The sequence below is a fragment of the Ovis canadensis genome, chromosome 6 (assembly GCF_042477335.2).
Source record: "Ovis canadensis isolate MfBH-ARS-UI-01 breed Bighorn chromosome 6, ARS-UI_OviCan_v2, whole genome shotgun sequence".
Lineage (NCBI taxonomy): Eukaryota > Metazoa > Chordata > Mammalia > Artiodactyla > Bovidae > Ovis > Ovis canadensis.
In genome coordinates, this window is record NC_091250.1 from 56,209,953 (window position 1) to 56,227,985 (window position 18,033).

At 38.7% G+C, this 18,033-nt stretch overlaps 1 protein-coding gene across 2 annotated transcripts in view; it reads left to right on the top strand.

Moving 5' to 3' along the window:
* The window catches only part of SLIT2 (slit guidance ligand 2), a 403,235-nt gene that overhangs the window by 139,621 nt on the left and 245,581 nt on the right, over positions 1–18,033 (top strand). The window lies entirely within an intron of this gene.

Sequence of the window (18,033 nt, forward strand, 5' to 3'; positions counted from 1 at the left end):
CCAGTTTTACACATCTGCAAATACTGGGTAAGATAAAACAAAGCATAGAAAAGGAGACGCTTAAGGCCATTCACAACTTCAAGCATCTTAATACCAAACTTGGAAGCAAGCGTATTCATGTTGAGTAGTATTTCTCTATATAAAGTTTGAAAAGATCTCTTATATATATATTTTATTCTGAAACGCTATTTTTCAAAATGTGTCTACAATGGGATAAACATTTTATAAACCTTACAAGTTGCCTTTAAAGAAACTACCAGATGCGGATTTATTGTGGGAGCGTGTTTATATATACAAATATTATTTTCCCATTTTCAGCTCCTTGTAAATAATAGGTGTGGGATGCTACATGTCATTATGTTTATATGCAAAGCAGCATTTCTAATCCTGAGTCACTTCTTTCAACTAACACATCTGTCTTTGACCTCTCTTCCCATGGCATTTTAGAATTGCTGGGGAATTTATAATCAAAATTAGTTTGGCAGCTTTCTGAAAGATAGAACCAAATGTTCATTGCTGGAAGAAAAGCATCAACTAATCCTGCTTTTATTATCACACTCAAGAAAACCACTTTTTGCCACTGATTTTAATTCTGTTGTAGATTTCTCTCGGATCAGCTCTCCTGGATTTCAGTTTGTAATTATATGTAACGTGAACCCCAATTTTGAAATGCCTAACTTTCCAGTGTATGCAGTGTTTTACAGTCTATTCCATTTCTCTGAAGGAACGTTTTCAAGGAAGTCAAGTGTTTTCCGTTTCAAATCTAAGTTTAATAATAACCAGTATTAATGCCTTGGTGTCATTCATTCTAAAATCTTGTCTGTCTTTTCATATAGCTAATATGTGTTAGTCACTTAAGTTGTATCTGACTCTTTTGCAGCCCTGGTGATGTGAACCACCAGGCTCCTCCATCCATTGGATTTTCCAGTCAGGAATATTGGAGTGTCATTTTCATCTTGTCATTTACTTCTCCAGAGGATCTTCCCAACCCAGGGATCGAACCTGGGTCTCCCTCATTGCAGGCAGACTCTTTACTGTCTGAGCCACTGGGGAAGGCCCATTGCTTTTATGTGTGTATGTAGTATACTTGGGTATACGTATGTGTGTATAGTTCCTCAAGTTAACTCCGACAGAATTCCTTAGGACTTCCTTTAGCAGTAATTTACTCATTTGACAAATATATATTGAATTCTATTGATGTTCTAGATTTACTCCTAAGATTTAAAAGTAAACCAATATATAAAATGACATTTTTTATATAGATATATAAATGACCATGAATGACCCTATTCAGTTGTTCCAAGGACTCCAAATCTACTGGGAGTCAAGAAACTGAATAGCAGTTATAATACCATACAGTAAGTGCTTCTCTGGAGTACACGTAGGAGATGCACAGCCCATTCCAGGAAAGGTAGTGAGTGGAATGGAGGAATGGAGTAATGAAAGGTAATGGAGTGGGAGGCTGGAGCCATCTGAGGCAGGAAGGCTTTTGGCAGGGTGAACAGTGAGCAGCATCTAGAAGAAGTATTAGCAAAACCTGGCAGAGTTTGTCTCTTAGGAGTTGTTCTCTATGAGAGGCTGTAGGAATGGTGACTAAACTCATGGACTCTGAGTTAAACTGTGTTTGGATCCTGGCTCTGACACTTACGGAATATGAAATTTAGCATCACTTTTGTGTGTCTCAGCTTCCCCATTTGTGTAAAAGTGGGCTTTAGACCAATACCAACCTTGTGAGGGTACAGTGAGATTATATGTATTGATATAGGCAGATGCTTAGAGGAAAGTACTTTGAGAGTACTTCTGTTGGTTTGTTAGGGGTGAGTGTCAGAGTACCACAAACTGGGTGGATTAAACAATGGGAGTTTATTACTTCACATCTCTGGAGAACAGAAGTCCGAAAGAAATGTGCCTGAAAGCTTGGTTCTTTCCGGGGACTGTGAGAGAAGGATCTGTTGCTGGCCTCTCTCCTTGCCTTATAGATGGTCAGTCTTCTCCCTGAATCTCTTGGTGTATTATCTTCCCTAGATGCGTGTCTCTGTGTCTAAATTTCCCCATTTTACAAGGATGCTAATCATATTGAATTAGTGAAGTAAAAATCGCTCAGCCGTGTCCGACTCTTTGCAACCCTGTGGACTATACAGTCTATGGGATTCTCCAGGCCAGAATACAGGAGTGGGTAGCCATTCCCTTCTCCAGGGGATCTTCCCAACCCAAGAACTGAATCCAGGCCTCCCGCCTAGCAGGTGGATTCTTTACCGTCTGAGCCACCAGGGAAGCCCAAGAATACTGGAGTGGGTACTGCAGTGGATCTTCCTGACCCGAGAAACCAACTGGGTCTGCTGCATCGCAGGTGGATTCCTTACCAGCTGAGCTACCACGGAAGCTGGATTAGGGCCAAACCTAGTGACCTCATCTTAGCTAGTTACATCTATGGCAACCTTATTTCCCAGTAAGGTCATACTCTGAAGTACCGAGGAGAAGACTTCCACAAATGAACTGGAGTGGGACGTAATTGAATGCACGTGTGTGCATGCGCAGTTACGTCCGACTGTTTGCAACCCCGTGGACTGTAACCCACCAGGCTCCTCTGTCCATGGATTTTCCAGGCAAGAATTCCTTCTCCAAATGAATGCATTACAGTGCTAAATTTTTTAAAAAGATGCTCATTTTCTGTTGCACAAAAGTTAAATGTTTAGACAAGATAGGTGAGAATAAGGAGGAAATTTGAATGGAAGTAGCTGCCCCTTTGAGAGATAACAATTGTTGCCCAGAACTGCAAAAATCTGTTTTGGTATATTTTTGATACTTAGGAGAAAAATGCCAAAGCCCATTTTTTTTCATCATGTGCTAATCTTTTCACTTCTTAAATTGAAGATACATTTCTACTTTTAGTTGCCTCTTACTAAAAATCATAGTTATATTTTTCCGAGCTATAATGGAACTTAGAGATCAGCAGTTCCAACCATCTCACTTGGAGAGGAGAGGAGAGGGACAGGAAAGTTGGCTAAGGAGACCTTTGTTATCACCTTTATAACCTCAATGGTACCCTTCTGGCCCGTAAGCCTCTTGGGGGTAAGAGAATGTCAGTGGCAAATACTTCACTTACGTCTCACAGGTACTCAGTTGCCTTCAGCAACATTTACTTTCCCAACTCACTTATTATTTGTGGGAAGAGAAAGATTGCTTACAGAAGAAATGGATAAAATGATGCTTTAATCTATTGCTTTCAGTTTCACCCCAGCTTCTTTTTGTATTTGGACTTTTGATTTAGGTTGCCATTTCTCTGCTCTTCAGCACTGAAATAGCCTCTTCCTAAGTATGTCAATCCTGTTTATTACCTAAGAGTCAGTCATTTGCTGCTGCCCCTCCAGGGAGTAAATGGCGTCTTTTGCTAACTGAGATCTCCTTTCCCATTCCTGTGGTTCCCTTCCTGTCCTCCCTTTCACTGTTTCATTCTTCACTTTCCTTCCTCCTGTCTCCTCTCTCCTCTTTCTTTCCCTTTCGCCCCCTTACCCTGTCCTTTGCAGCTTCATTCCTTATTTTCCTGTTTCTTCTAGAGACAGTAAACAAGAAACATAGCTTCAATTGTTACTGAATTTTCATACATTAATACCTTGGAAAGATTTATGGTTTCTTAGCTGTGACAGTATAAACTCGGGGTTTATGTTCACTCAATACATCAATCACTTTTCTGCCAAATCTAAAAATTCTGTGTCAGTAAGCCACAGAGTTGAAATCTGTTAACATTTCCAACATCAATATGGTGTTGTCAAATTTGAGATTTAGCCTTTTTTTGTATTACTTTTTCCCTGCTTACATCATCATTGATGGTCTGATTAGAAAAAATGGAGTGATAAAATATGGCGAAACAGTTGTTACAGGGCTAATGTGTATGTATATAAGTGGTATTAAACAATTAGTTGAAATATCTAAGAATTTAAGCTTGAGGAGCTAGCATTTTCTTGTTGCTCATCATGTTTTTCACATTCAGATTTTAGGTAGATTAATAGTAGAATACACATGCATTGTATAATTCTTGGAGCAAAAGTGGCATCAGAGTTGTGTTCTTCTAGTTCTGCAGCCCCTCACTGCATGTGAGAGACTGTCCAAAAGACTAGTGAACAACTCAGACATGCAGATTCTGTGACAGTGAACGCATACGGCTTTGTTGATTTCCTTTTTCCTGGCATATAAATAGAGGCCTGAAAAATGTTTATATTTTAAGAATATTTTACTATGATTATTCAGTTTAGTTTTCATCTTTTTAATGACCTGGTCATTACAGTTACATCTGTATATTAACCCTGAAAAGGGTCTAATTTTAGAGTTTTATTTTAGATTTTGTACATTTCTGAGGAAGAAATATGACAGTGCCAGGGATTAAAAGGTCAGATGTTTCATTTTTCATATTCTGTCTCACTATTTCCAACTTTAAGATCTCAGGATCCCTATAGACTCTTTGAGCTAAGTATGTGTATGTTAGTCGCTCAGGTGTGTCTGACTCTTTCTGACCCCATGGACTGTAGCCTGCCATGTTCCTCTGTCCATGGGATTCTCCAGGCAAGAATACTGGAATGGGTTGCCATTTCTTTCTCCAGGGCATCTTCCCAACACAGGGATTGAACTCTGGTATCCTGCATTTCAGGCAGATTCTTTACATCGGAGCCACCAGTGAAGCCCAGAGCTTATTGAGGACCACAAATAAAGAACTCTGATGCTATTTGTTTTTTTTTTTTTTTCTATTTTATTTATTTATTTATTTATTTCCTGCATTTATTTTTTTTAATTTTTTTTTTTTTAATTTTAAAATCTTTAATTCTTACATGCATTCCCAAACATGAACCCCCCTCCTACCTCCCTCCCCATAACATCTTTCTGGGTCATCCCCATTCACCAGCCCCAAGCATGCTGCATCCTGCGTCAGACATAGACTGGCGATTCAATTCACATGATAGTATACATGTTAGAATGGCATTCTCCCAAATCATCCCACCCTCTCCCTCTCCCTCTGAGTCCAAAAGTCCGTTATACACATCTGTGTCTCTTTCCCTGTCTTGCATACAGGGTCGTCATTGCCATCTTCCTAAATTCCATATATATGTGTTAGTATACTGTATTGGTGTTTTTCTTTCTGGCTTACTTCACTCTGTATAATCGGCTCCAGTTTCATCCATCTCAACAGAACTGATTCAAATGAATTCTTTTTAACGGCTGAGTAATACTCCATTGTGTATATGTACCACAGCTTTCTTATCCATTCATCTGCTGATGGACATCTAGGTTGTTTCCATGTCTGATGCTATTTGAAATCAGATTACCTGGATTTTGGTGTTGATTTCACGTAACTGTCTAATCAACTCCTTCTTCAGCCTTTGTGAACTTATATATCCTCCCTCCCACAAATGAATGGTTTAAGAGTGGGAATGCTTTAAATGTAATAACTACTTGTGAAGTGGTGAGTCCCTCACTCCTGAGGGTTTCACGTCCAAGAAGGCACCAGATTTCCAGCACGTTGTTAACAGCATGTAGAGGTGCATGTAAGCTTGATTGCTTCAACGTCCATAGATACCATTTCTCCCCTTTGAGGACAATAGCCATATATCCACATTCTACATCAGGGAATAAATGAATTGGGAGCAGAAACCGATCCATGGCTGCTAAGGCCCTTGAGGTGAACCTTAGATTGAGAGCACAGGGAAACAGTGTGTCAGACAAATGAAATCAGTATGTGATTGTCAATGTTTTTAAAGTTTTCTAGAATGAGGTAACACTGAAGGCTGTGCTTGTATGTGTGGGGCAAGGAGGATGTGGGAAATCTCTGTATTTTTCTGTCCAGTTTTGCTGTGAACTGAGACCTGTTCTAAAAATTAACACCTATTTTAAAAAGAAATGCTCTCCACCAGACAAAAAGCAAACAAAAAACTCCAAAGCCAGATGTCTTCACTGGCAAATTCTACCAACCTTTATTGAAGAAATAATGTCAAGTCTACACAGACCTTTTCAGAAAATGGGGAAAGACAGACTACTTCCCAAAACATGTGATAATAAAATCAGACAGTTCCATTAAAAACAAAAACAAGAACGGTAATCCAGTATCTTTTATGAACATAAATGCAATATCCCTTTTCAAAAATTGTGATCACTGTAGCAATAAGTAAAAAACATAATGAATCGTGACCAACTCAGTTTTATCGCAGGAATGCAAGGTTGCTTTAAATTTTAAAAAATCAGTCATTGCAGTTTGACATATTAGCAGATTTTTTTAAAAGGGAAAATATTTAACATTTAGAACTCACTCATGGTAGACACTCTTGGCAAGCTAGAAATAGAGGGGAACTTCTGCAAACTTATAAAAGGCATCATTGAAAAACCTTACAGTTATCATTCTCCAGTATGGCAAAATGCTTTTCCTCTAACTTCAAGAGCAAACCAAGTATGTCCACTCTGACCACTCCTTTTTTGATGTTGTATAGAATATCCTAGCCAAACCAGTAAGTCTAAGGAAAAATTCTACATCTTCGTAAGGAAGAAGCGAACTCTCTAACATTATTGTTTTTCTTTTTTTGGTAGAAAATCTTGAGGAATCATCAAAAAATGCATTCAAACTAATAATTGGGTTTGTCAAGGTTGCAATATGCAAATTGCTTACTACTCTCATGTTTTTTCCCGAGAGAAATGGACTTTTTGTCCACACACAAATTTATATGCAAATATTCAGTGTAGCTGTTAAAATAATAGTCAAACAGTAGGAAAAAAACTCAGTGTTTATCAGTTATTACTGTGATTTAACAAATGTAGTGGTATCTATAGACAATGGAATTCTACTTCTCAGCAATAAAAAGTACTGAGCTATTGGTACCCATAAAAACTCTCAGAAACCTCATGCCAAGTGAGAGCAGCTAGACATAAAGGACTCCATGCTGCAATATTCTTTATATGATATTCTAGGAGAAGCAAAATTAAAGTAAATAGATCAGTAGTTGCCAGTGGTCAAGACTCAGAGAGAAATTGACAGCCAGGGTCATGAGGGAACTTTGGGGACAATAGAATAATTCTGCACTATGATAGGTATATTGGCAACAGGACTACAAACATTTGTTAAAACTCTTTGAATTGTATACTTAAAATAAATTTTATTTCTCATAAATTATACTATATAAAGCTGACTAAAACTAAGATATAAGGCTCTATCTTCAGATAACTCTTTAACAATTATACTGACAAAAAATGTCCCCAAGGATTTCAGTAATTGATTCAGAGTTGTGGACTGATAAATGGATGAAAACAACCCCACTCTAGAAAAAGCTTAATATTATTAATAGAGAGCAACCATTGAAAGATAATGCTGCACCATAGCCACATAAGGAGATAAGTACTAGCCAAAAGTTTAAATCTTCCATTATTTAATGAACTTGAGCCAAACAGTGGCACTTGTTAGTAATTTTAATGGTGGTAACAAATTTCATATGGATATGCTTTACAGTTTTAAAAGAAGTTAGAATCTTGTACTGTGTTTCCTGAAAGATCTTCAGGTCTGAGAGATATTCTGACCATGAAAGCAAGAAAAATCATTAGTATAAACAGACATCATCAAACATTGGAATGTTCTCTAGAGTGCAGTGTAATTTCCCAGGTCTTTACACACATTCTGCTAGCCTATCTGCTTCTGCTGCTTCCACTTTCTGAGAATCTCATTTTGGGCATCCCACATTCCAACTTGCTGAGACAGGAATGACTCATTCACTTGATTTGACTGATGAGTCATTCTCCAAGATGATGGGTACCCACTGAGAAGATTTGTTGTATTTGATGAGTTCACTGCCCAGGATAAAGAGCTGTTTTGAGGACAACAGTAAGCTCTGGCTTGGATGGGTGTGTTGAAATCATATGGTACCAGCACAATGATGGCAGTATATCCGTGGCAGTTTTTATCAGAAGTAGCTGTGGCTTGACTGGCATTTTAGACTATAAAACCTCTTTAATATATAATTTCATCTGGCCTCTATGACATTTTTAACTTTTCTCTTTATAAACAAGTCTTTGTAGTTCTTTGTCCAGTGAATGGCTCTCAGTAGGTGCTCAGTAAGTATATATTGAAAGAATTTGTGAAAAAATTAATAAATGGATTAATGGAGAGATGAATAAATCAGTGAGGTTTGCAGAAGATATGTAACTTGGCCAAGGTCATAGGACCTGGCAACTTAAAAGAAAGCAGTGGACTAAAATGAGCAGTTAGTTATGCAGCCTTTGCGCTCAGATCTGGACCTTAACTTGCTTAGCCTCAAGTTGTTCATATGTGAAATCAAGATAATGGCTGCACTTACCTATCAGGGTCTTCAGTTCAGTTCAGTCTCTCAGTCGTGTCTGACTCTTTGCGACCCCATGAATCGAAGCACGCCAGGCCTCCCTGTCCATCACCAACTCCCGGAGTTCACTCAGGGTCTTAAGAGGCATTAAATGGAAAAATGTTTGCAGGCCCAACAGCACATGCCAGGCACTTGCTATTGTTGTTTAGTTGCTAAGTCATGTCTGACTCTGCGACCCCATGGACTGCAGCACACTAGGCTTTCCAGTCCATAACTATCTCCCAGAGTTTGCTCAAACTCATGTCCATTGAGTTGGTGATGCTAGCTAACTATCTCATCATCTGTCACTTTCTTCTCTTTTTGCCTTCAATCTTTCCCAGCATTAGAATCTTTTCCAGTGGGTTGGCTCTTTGCATCAGGTGGCCCAAGTATTGGAGCTTCAGCATCAAGCCTTCCAGTGAATATTCAGGATTGATTTCCTTTAGGATTGAATACTTTGAACTCCTTGCAGTCCAAGGGACTGTCAAGAGTCTTCTCCAGTACCATGTTTGTTGGCAAAGTGATAATCTCTGCTTTTTCATATGCTATCTAGGTTTGTCATAGCTTTTCTTCCAAGGAGTAAGTGTCTTTTAATTTCATGGCTGCATTCACCATCTGCAGTGACTTTTGGAGCCCAAGAAAAGAAAATCTGACACTGCTTCAACTTTTCTCCTTCTGTTAATATTTTCTATGAAGTAATCGGACCCATGCCATGATCTTCGTTTTTTTAATGTTGAGTTTTAATCCAGGCACTTAGGAACTACCAATTAAAATTTAGGATCTCTGATTTTCACTTGTGTAACTCATGTCATTCCATCATGCTTGTGAAATAATTGTTCTTTTTGTAGAATAAAGGAGCAAAATGAACACAGTTTTCATTTTAGCAGAGATAAAACCGTGCAGTTTCTTTGTCTTCCTTCTGCAGGTTCTGCTTATACTATGTATCTATTTGTGTGTCCTTTTTGGTTACTTTGGTCACCATTGGATAATGTATCTTCTCAAATTTAGTAAAAATCTAATTTATCTAGAAACTACGCTTCATTTAATTTCAGTTCTGGCCGAACCCCAGGGAAAAAAAAAGAATTAATCAAAGAGTCCTTTGACCTCCCTCCAAATAAATACCATAATGTGTACAATGCATGTGTAAATGTACAAAAACTCATAACCATTGATTCACAGGAGAATAATTTGGCAATAATTTACTGAAAGCTTATTGACTGTTTTTTAATATAATTATTATAAGCTGAATTTTCCAGTTTTCCCATACAGAGTCAATTGAAATTAGCCAATTAAAAGAAGGCAAGAGAACTGACAGCAGTTGGAATTAGTTTTTCACAGGCTTTACTCTTTACTGACCTCAGTAATATAAGGTCTGTGGCTTCATCTGAGATGTAAATATCATTTATACTAAACCTGTTTCTTTGATAAAAGTTTGTGTTGGTGTTAAAAAATGCTAATCTTTACAAAAGATCCCAAACAAAAATTACTCAGAAAGTATTTTTTCACTAAGCAACATTTTAGGTTTTACAAACTGAATTAAACTTAACTGAAATAGGGATAATGATGAGCCTGCAATAGAAGAAACTAAAGGTATGATATGTGAACTTCATTTATCCATTTTTAAACAAAATAAAAAATCTGCTCTTGGGTTCTCCAGTATGAATTATTGAGAACTATTTCTGTGTATCATACAATCAGATATCTCCCTAACAAATATTGGGATAGAGTGATACCAGGCATAATCTGAAAATGTGAATATATAAATTTTTAAGAGAATAATCTGAGATTTATCACCAACAGGACCAAAATAACAGAGAGATATCAGACTGTGGATGATACATCATGACCTTTTTTGTATGCAGACAGTTTTAAGTATTGGTTCTAATTAGAGGTATTGAAAGGTAGCATGTTACACATATCGAAGCCCATTTAGGTGAACACACAAAGTATGTGGTGGGCTTTTGTTACAGTTTTATTTTTTTGGTCTTATTTTTCTTTAATTCTTTATTGGAGTGGAGTTGATTTACAGTGCTGTGTTAGTTTTGTTTTGTACTAACGAGTATAAAATGAAGCTGGTCAAAGGCTAACAGAGTTTTGCCAAGAGAATGTACTGGTCATAGCAAACACCCTCTTCCTACAACACAAGAGAAGACTACACATGGACATCACCAGACGGTCAACACCAAAATCAGATTGATTATAATCTTTGCAGCCCAAGATGGAGAAGCTCTATACAGTCAGCAAAAACAAGACTGGGAGCTGACTGTGGCTCAGATCATGAACTGCTTATTGCCAAACTCAGACTTAAATTGGAGAAAGTAGGGAAAACCACTACACCATTCAGTATGACCTAAATCAAATCCCTTATGATTATACAGTAGAAGTGACAAGTAGATTCAAGAGATTAGATGTGAGAGACAGAGTGCCTGAAGAACTGTGGATAGAGGTTCATGATATTGTACAAGAGGCAGTGACAAAAACCATCCCCAAGAAAAAGAAATCCAAAAAGCAAAATGACTGTCTGAGGAGGCATGTTAGATAAAAGGCGCTAACAAAGTAATGCTCAAAATTCTCCAGGGCAGGATTCAGCAATATGTGAACTATGAACTTCCAGATGTTCAAGCTGGATTTAGAAAAGGCAGAGGAACCAGAGATCAAATTGCCAGCATCCGCTGGATCATGGAAAAGCAAGAGAGTTCCAGAAAAACATCTCTTTCTGCTTTATTGACTATGCCAAAGCCTTTGACTGTGTGGATCACAATAAACTGTGGAAAATTCTGAGAGAGATGGGAATACCAGACCACCTGACCTGCCTCTTGAGAAATCTGTATGAAGGTCAGGAAGCAACAGTTATAACTGGAGATGGAACAACAGACTGGTTCCAAATAGGAAAAGGAGTACATCAAGGCTGTATATTGTCACCCTGCTTATTAACTTCTATGCAGAGTACATCATGAGAAACGCTGGGCTGGATGAAGCACAAGCTGGAATCAAGATCGCTGGGAGAAATATCAATAACCTCAGATATGCAGATGACCCTACCCTTATGGCAGAAAGTGAAGAAGAACTAAAGAGCCTCTTGATGAAAGTGAAAGAGGAGAGTGAAAAAGTAGGGTTAAAGCTCAACATTCAGAAAATTAAGGTCATGGCATCCGGTCCCATCACTTCATGGCAAATAGATGTGGAAACAGTGGAAACAGTGGCTGACTTTAATTTTCTGGGCTCCAAAATCACTGCAGACAGTGACTGCAGCCATGAAATTAAAATATGCTTACTTCTTGGAAGGAAAGTTATGACCAACCTAGACAGCATATTAAAAAGCAGAGGCATTACTTTGCCAACAAAGGTCCAACTAGTCAAGGCTATGGTTTTTCCAGTAGTTGTGTATGAATGTGAGTGTTGGACTATAAAGAAAGCTGAGTGCCAAAGAATTAATCCTTTTGAACTGTGGTGTTGGAGAAGACTCTTGAGAGTCCCTTGGACTGCAAGGAGATCCAACCAGTCCATCCTAAAGGAGATCAGTCCTGGGTATTCACTGGAAGGACTGATGTTGAAGCTGAAACTCCAATCCTTTGGCCACCTGATGCAAAGAGCTGAGTCATTTGAAAAGACCCTGATGCTGGGAAAGACAGAGGGCAGGAGGAGAAGGGGATGACAGAGGATGCGATGGTTGGATGGCATCACCAACTCAATGGACATGAGTTTGGGTAAACAATAGGAGTTGATGATGGACAGGGAAGCCTGGTGTGCTACCGTCCATGGGGTCGCAAAGAGTCAGACACGACTGAGTGACTGAACTGAACTGAACTGAGAAGGCCTTACAAATAGCTGAGAAAAGAGAAGATGTGAAAGGCTGAGGAGAAAAGGAAAGATATAAGCATCTGAATGCAGAGTTCCAGTGAATACCAAGGAGAGATAAGAAAGCCTTCCTCAGTGATCAGTGCAAAGAAATAGAGGAAAACAACAGAATGGGAAAGACTAGAGATCTCTTCCAGAAAACTAGAGATACCAAGGGAACATTTCATGGAAAGATGGGCACAATAAAGGACAGAAGTGGTATGGACTTAACAGAAGCAGAAGATATTAAGAAAAGGTGGCAAGAATACACAGAAGAACTATACAGAAAAGATCTTAATACCCAGATAACCATGATGGTGTGATCACTCACCTAGAGCCAGACATCCTGGTATGCAAAGTCAAGTGGGCCTTAGGAAGCATCACTATGAACAAGGCTGGTGGAAGTGATGGAATTCCAGCTGAGCTATTTCAAATATGCCAGCAAATTTGGAAGACTCAGCAGTGGCCACAGGACTGGAAAAGGTTGGGTTCCATTCCAACCCCAAAGAAAGGCAATGCTAAAGAATGTTCAAACTACCCGCACAATGCACTCATCTCGCACGCTAGCAAAGTAATGCTCAAAATTCTCCAAGCCTGGCTTCAACACTATGTGACCTGTGAACTTCCAGGTGTTCAAGCTGGATTTAGAAAAGGCAAGGGAACCAGAGATCATATTGCCAACTTCCGTTGGATCATCAAAAAAGCAAAAAAGTTCCAGGAAAACATCTGTTTCTGCTTTATTGTCTACACCAAAGCCTTAGACTGTGTGGATCACAACAAACTGGGAAATTCTTCAAGAGATGGAATACCAGACCACTTGACCTGCTTGACCTGAGAAATCTGTATGCAGGTAAAAAAGCAACATTTAGAGCTGGACATGGAAAAACTGACTGCTTCCAAATAGGAAAAGGAGTACATCAAGGCTATATATTGTCACTCTGCTTATTTAACTTACATGCAGAGTACATCATGAGAAAGGCTGGGCTGGAAGAAGCACAAGCTGGAATCAAGATTGCTGGGAGAAATATCAATAACCTCAGATATGCAGATGACACCACATTTATAGCAGAAAGCAAAGAAGAACTGAAGAGGCTCTTGATGAAAGTGAAAGAGGAGAGTGAAAAAGTAGGCTTAAAACTCAACACTCAGAAAACTATAATCATGGCCTCTGGTCCCATCACTTCATGACAGATAGATGGGGAAACAATGGAAACAGTGACAGACTTTATTTTTGGGGCTCCAAAATCACTGTAGATGGTGACTGTAGCCATGAAATTAAAAGACACACCTTGGAAGAAAAATTATGACCAACCTAGACAGCATATTAAATAGCAGAGATATTACTTTTCCAGCAAAGGTCCATCTATTCAAAGCTATGTTTTTTCCAGTAGTCATGTATGGAAATGAAAGTTGGACTATAAAGAAAACTGAGCATAGGAGAATTGATGCTTTTGAACTGTGGTGTTAGAGAAGACTCTTGAGAGTCCCTTGGACTCTGAGGAGATCCAACCAATCCATCCTAAGGGAAACCAGTCCTGAATATTCATTGGAGGGACTGATTCTAAAGCCGAAACTCCAGTACTTTGGCCATCTGATGCAAAGAACTGATTCACTGGAAAAGACTCTGATATGGGAAAGATTGAAGGCAGTGGGAGAAGGGGATGACAGAGGATAAGATGATTGGATGGTATCACTTACTCGATGGACATGAGTTTGAGTAAGCTCCAGGAGTTGGTGATGGACAGGGAGGCCTGGTGTGCTGCAGTCCATGCGGTTGCAAAGAGCTGGACACGACTGAGTGACTGAACTGAACTAAACTGAACTGCTGTGCTAGTTTCTGCTGTAAAGCAAAGTGAATCATTTTTACATGTACATATATCCACTCTTTTTTTAGATTCTGTTTTCAGATAGATCGTTATAGAGTATTTAATTGAGTCCTACAGAGTAGGTTTGTGTTAGTTATCTAGTTTATATATAATAATACATAATATATATCAGAGAAGGCAATGGCTCCCCACTCCAGTACTCTTGCCTGGAAAATCCCATGGATGGAGGAGTCTGGTAGGCTGCAGTCCATAGGGTCGTTAGGAGTCGGACATGACTTAGCAGCAGCAACAATACATAATATATATAAATGTCAATCCCAGTTTTCCAATTTATCCCTTCCCCCTTTCTTCCTTTGTAACCATGTTTGTTTTCTGCATCTGTGACTCTATTTCTGTTTTGTAAACGGTTTCATCCCAGCCTCTTGTATACTTTTCTTTGGGGGGAAACAAGTGAGTCTTGGTGGAGGCAGGGTTTGCCTTTTGTGGCATAGTCATTAATGTTTTCTTATTATTTCCAGTTCTCTGCCCTACAAGATAGAATTTTTGACTGCCTTCCAGTAAGACAGGTCCATTACTATTTCTCGCCAGTCAGGTGTGAGCAGCGATGAGGGCATTTTCTGAGTCGGATCATCTCATTGCTGTTGTGAGACTCACTAGAGCTGTTCTTAAACTTTAATTTTTTGTCACAAGACCCTTTACAGTCTTGTAAATTTTTGAAGTTTGTAAAAAGATTTGGTTTATGTTGATTAGCTATAGCTATACATTGTCTATATGTTATATTTATATCTATATTTACTGCATTAAAACTTGAAACAGAAAATTTTAAAATGTGTAAAAATCATTAAAAATAGCAAAACAAACCCATTACATATTTTCTTAGTAGTATATATTATATGTTTAGGTGGTATGGGCTTCCCTGGTGGCTCAGAGAGTAAAAAATCCACATTTAGTACAGGAGACCCAGGTTTCATCCCTAGGTCAGGAAGATCCCCTGGAGAAGGGAATGGCAATTCCCTCCAGTGTTGTGGCCTGGAGAATTTCATAGACAGAGGAGCTTGTTGGGCTACAGTCCATGGGTTGCAAAAAGTTAGACGTAACTAAGTAACTTTCACATACACACACACACACTATATGTATAAATGTATATATATATATGTTTACATATGTAGTACTTATGGCATATATAAATATACACATATACACTAAAAAAGTGAAAAGAGTAGCATTGTTTTACATTTTTTCAAACTTATTTTTGTTTTAAAAGAGGTAGGTTAGAGACTCATATCAGCTTCTGTATTCAGTCTGTTGAAATTTTGCAGTGTCATGTGACCTCTGGAAAATTCCACTGTGTATTAATTAGGAAGAAAATAAAAATGCAAAAGGAAAACACTAGGCAGAGCAGATGAAGAGGAGGCAAAGGACATATGGCAGCTTGAGCAGGAATCCTTTTGCCCTTGCTGGTTCCAGGATGTGGGGCCCCATCTGAAAGGTCCACAGTGAGGCCTCCAGAAGCCACAGGCGATCCCACCTGATACAGCAAGGAAAAACCCCGGACCACACATTTAAGTGAATTCTGCCAGCAACCTGAATAAGCCTGGAAGTTCACTCTCCCCTAGTGCCAGAGTGGCATTCAGCTCTGCTGACACCATGATTTTGACCCTGAGAGACGTCACTGCACTTTAAAGTTTGTGTTATTTTAAGTTACCACGCTTTGAATCAATGAATGTAATTTATTATCAGTTCAGTTCAGTTACTCAGTCGTGTCTGACTCTTTGTGACCCCATGAACCACAGCATGCCAGGCCTCCCTGTCCATCACCAACTCCTGGAGTCCACCCCAAACCCATGTCCATTGAGTCAGTGATGCCATCCAACCATCTCATCCTCTGTCATCCCCTTCTCCTCCTGCCCTCAATCTTTCCCAGCATCAGGGTCTTTTCAAATGACTCAACTCTTCGTATCAGGTGGCCAAAGGATTGGAGTTTCAGCTTCAACATCAGTCCTTCCAATGAACACCCAGGACTGATCTCCTTTAGGATGGACTGGTTGGATCTCCTTGCAGTCCAAGGGACTCTCAAGAGTCTTCTCCAACACCACAGTTCAAAAGCATCAATTCTTCGGCACTCAGCTTTCTTTATAGTCCAACTCTCACATCCATACATGACCACTGGAAAAACCATAGCCTTAATTTAACATAATAACAATCTAAAAAAGAAAGACCATATATTCATCTCTACACTGATAGAAAAAACACTTGACAAAATCTAACATCCTTTCCTGATAAAAATCTTCATGAAACTAAGAAGCAAAGGACATTTCTCAAGATGGTACATGGAACCTATAAAAAAATCCTCATAGAACATCATACTTTCTGCCCAAAGACTTTGCAAAGATTTCCTAGGTGTGATACCAAAAGCACAGTTTCAAAAGACCAATTGAAACCCTGGACTTTATTAAAATTTAAAACTTCTAGTCTTTGAATGGCACTGTTAAAGAATGAAAAGAGAAGCCACAAACTAGGATAACATATTTGCAAATCTTATATTTAATAGTGAACTTATATCTAGAATGAAGAATTCACGAAACTCAAAAATAAGAAAAAAAGTTACCCAATGTAAGATAATTAAAAATACATTTAGGTCATTAACAGAAAAATCAGATTGAAAAAAGAGAAGTGAAATCCCAGTCAGTGTGTGTGTGCACGCTCGGTTGTGTCTGACACTTTGTGACCCCATGGACTGTATTCTGCCAGGAGCAGGATTAAAAATATTGTGGAGATATGAACAAATTGGATGTTTTAAAAAATGTAGTTAGTTCATTATTATCATTAGTAGTTAATTCATCAATGTAAGACTTCCTTGGTGGCTCAAGACAGTAAGGAATCTGCCTGCCATGCAGGAGAGCTGGGTTAGGTCCCTGGGTCAGGAACATCTCCTGGAGAAGGGGATGGCAACCCACTCCAGTAATTCTTGCCTGGAGAATCCCATGGACCAGGGAGCCTGGTGGGCTTCTGTCCATGCGGTGGCACAGAGTCGGACATGACTGAGCAACTAACACTTTAGTTCATTATAGCTTGAACTTTAAAATGCTTATTTTCAGTCTCCATATCTTTTAAAAAATTTATTTATTTTTAATTGGTCTCCTTATCACTAAAGTTTATGTGTGTGTATGTTTGTGTGTATGTGGTGGGTAACTATTAATACTTACCTTTCAAGAATAAGATAATCAAATGAGATCATTTCTGTGCCTATAATTTATAACTGTAAATTGCTGTAAGAGGTGTTATTACCATCATTAATATATTTTAATTATTATTATGGGATACCATCAATATATTATTGTGATTATTATTATCAAAGATGAGTTGCTGTATCATTAAACAGAAACAAAAAATAGCCAATAACACTTTAGTATTATTACAAAAGTAGTTCTGAACTTGCAAAACCCCAGGATTCATTGGACAGCATCATTCTGTGGCTGCTTTTCCCTGACATGGCAACTAGATCACGTGGCCATCTTCATTTGGGTGAATACAGCATGTAGCAGTGTCCTCAGCTGATGAACAATGGAGATTGTACAGAGAATGAGAAATAAAGTTTCTTTCTTTTTTAGTCACTGAGATTTTGTGAATGTTTTGTTCTTATAGCATTAATCTAGTTCATCCTAATTATTATACTTTCCCAAACAAAAGTGGAAAGGTCCAGACCCTCACTTTGTTGAAGTTTTAATAACCAGAGGGATGAGCACAGGTCTTATTTGCAGCCTTCGATACTCCTATCTTGGAATCTGTTAATAAATGAGATGTTAAGGGGAAGGTACAGATAAGAGAGTTTATGCCAGTGATAAGCTGGCAGAAACCCTTAGCAGCAAAGCCACCGGTGCCTGCAGCCTTATTCACTCCTCTTTGTTCCCCAGTGGGCAGATACTTATGGATGTCTGACTTCTGTGGACAAAACTGAGTATCTTCTTCCCTGCTTTTGAGCCTGGTTCTTCAGTCTTCTTGTACATTTCCTCCCTGCTTAAATT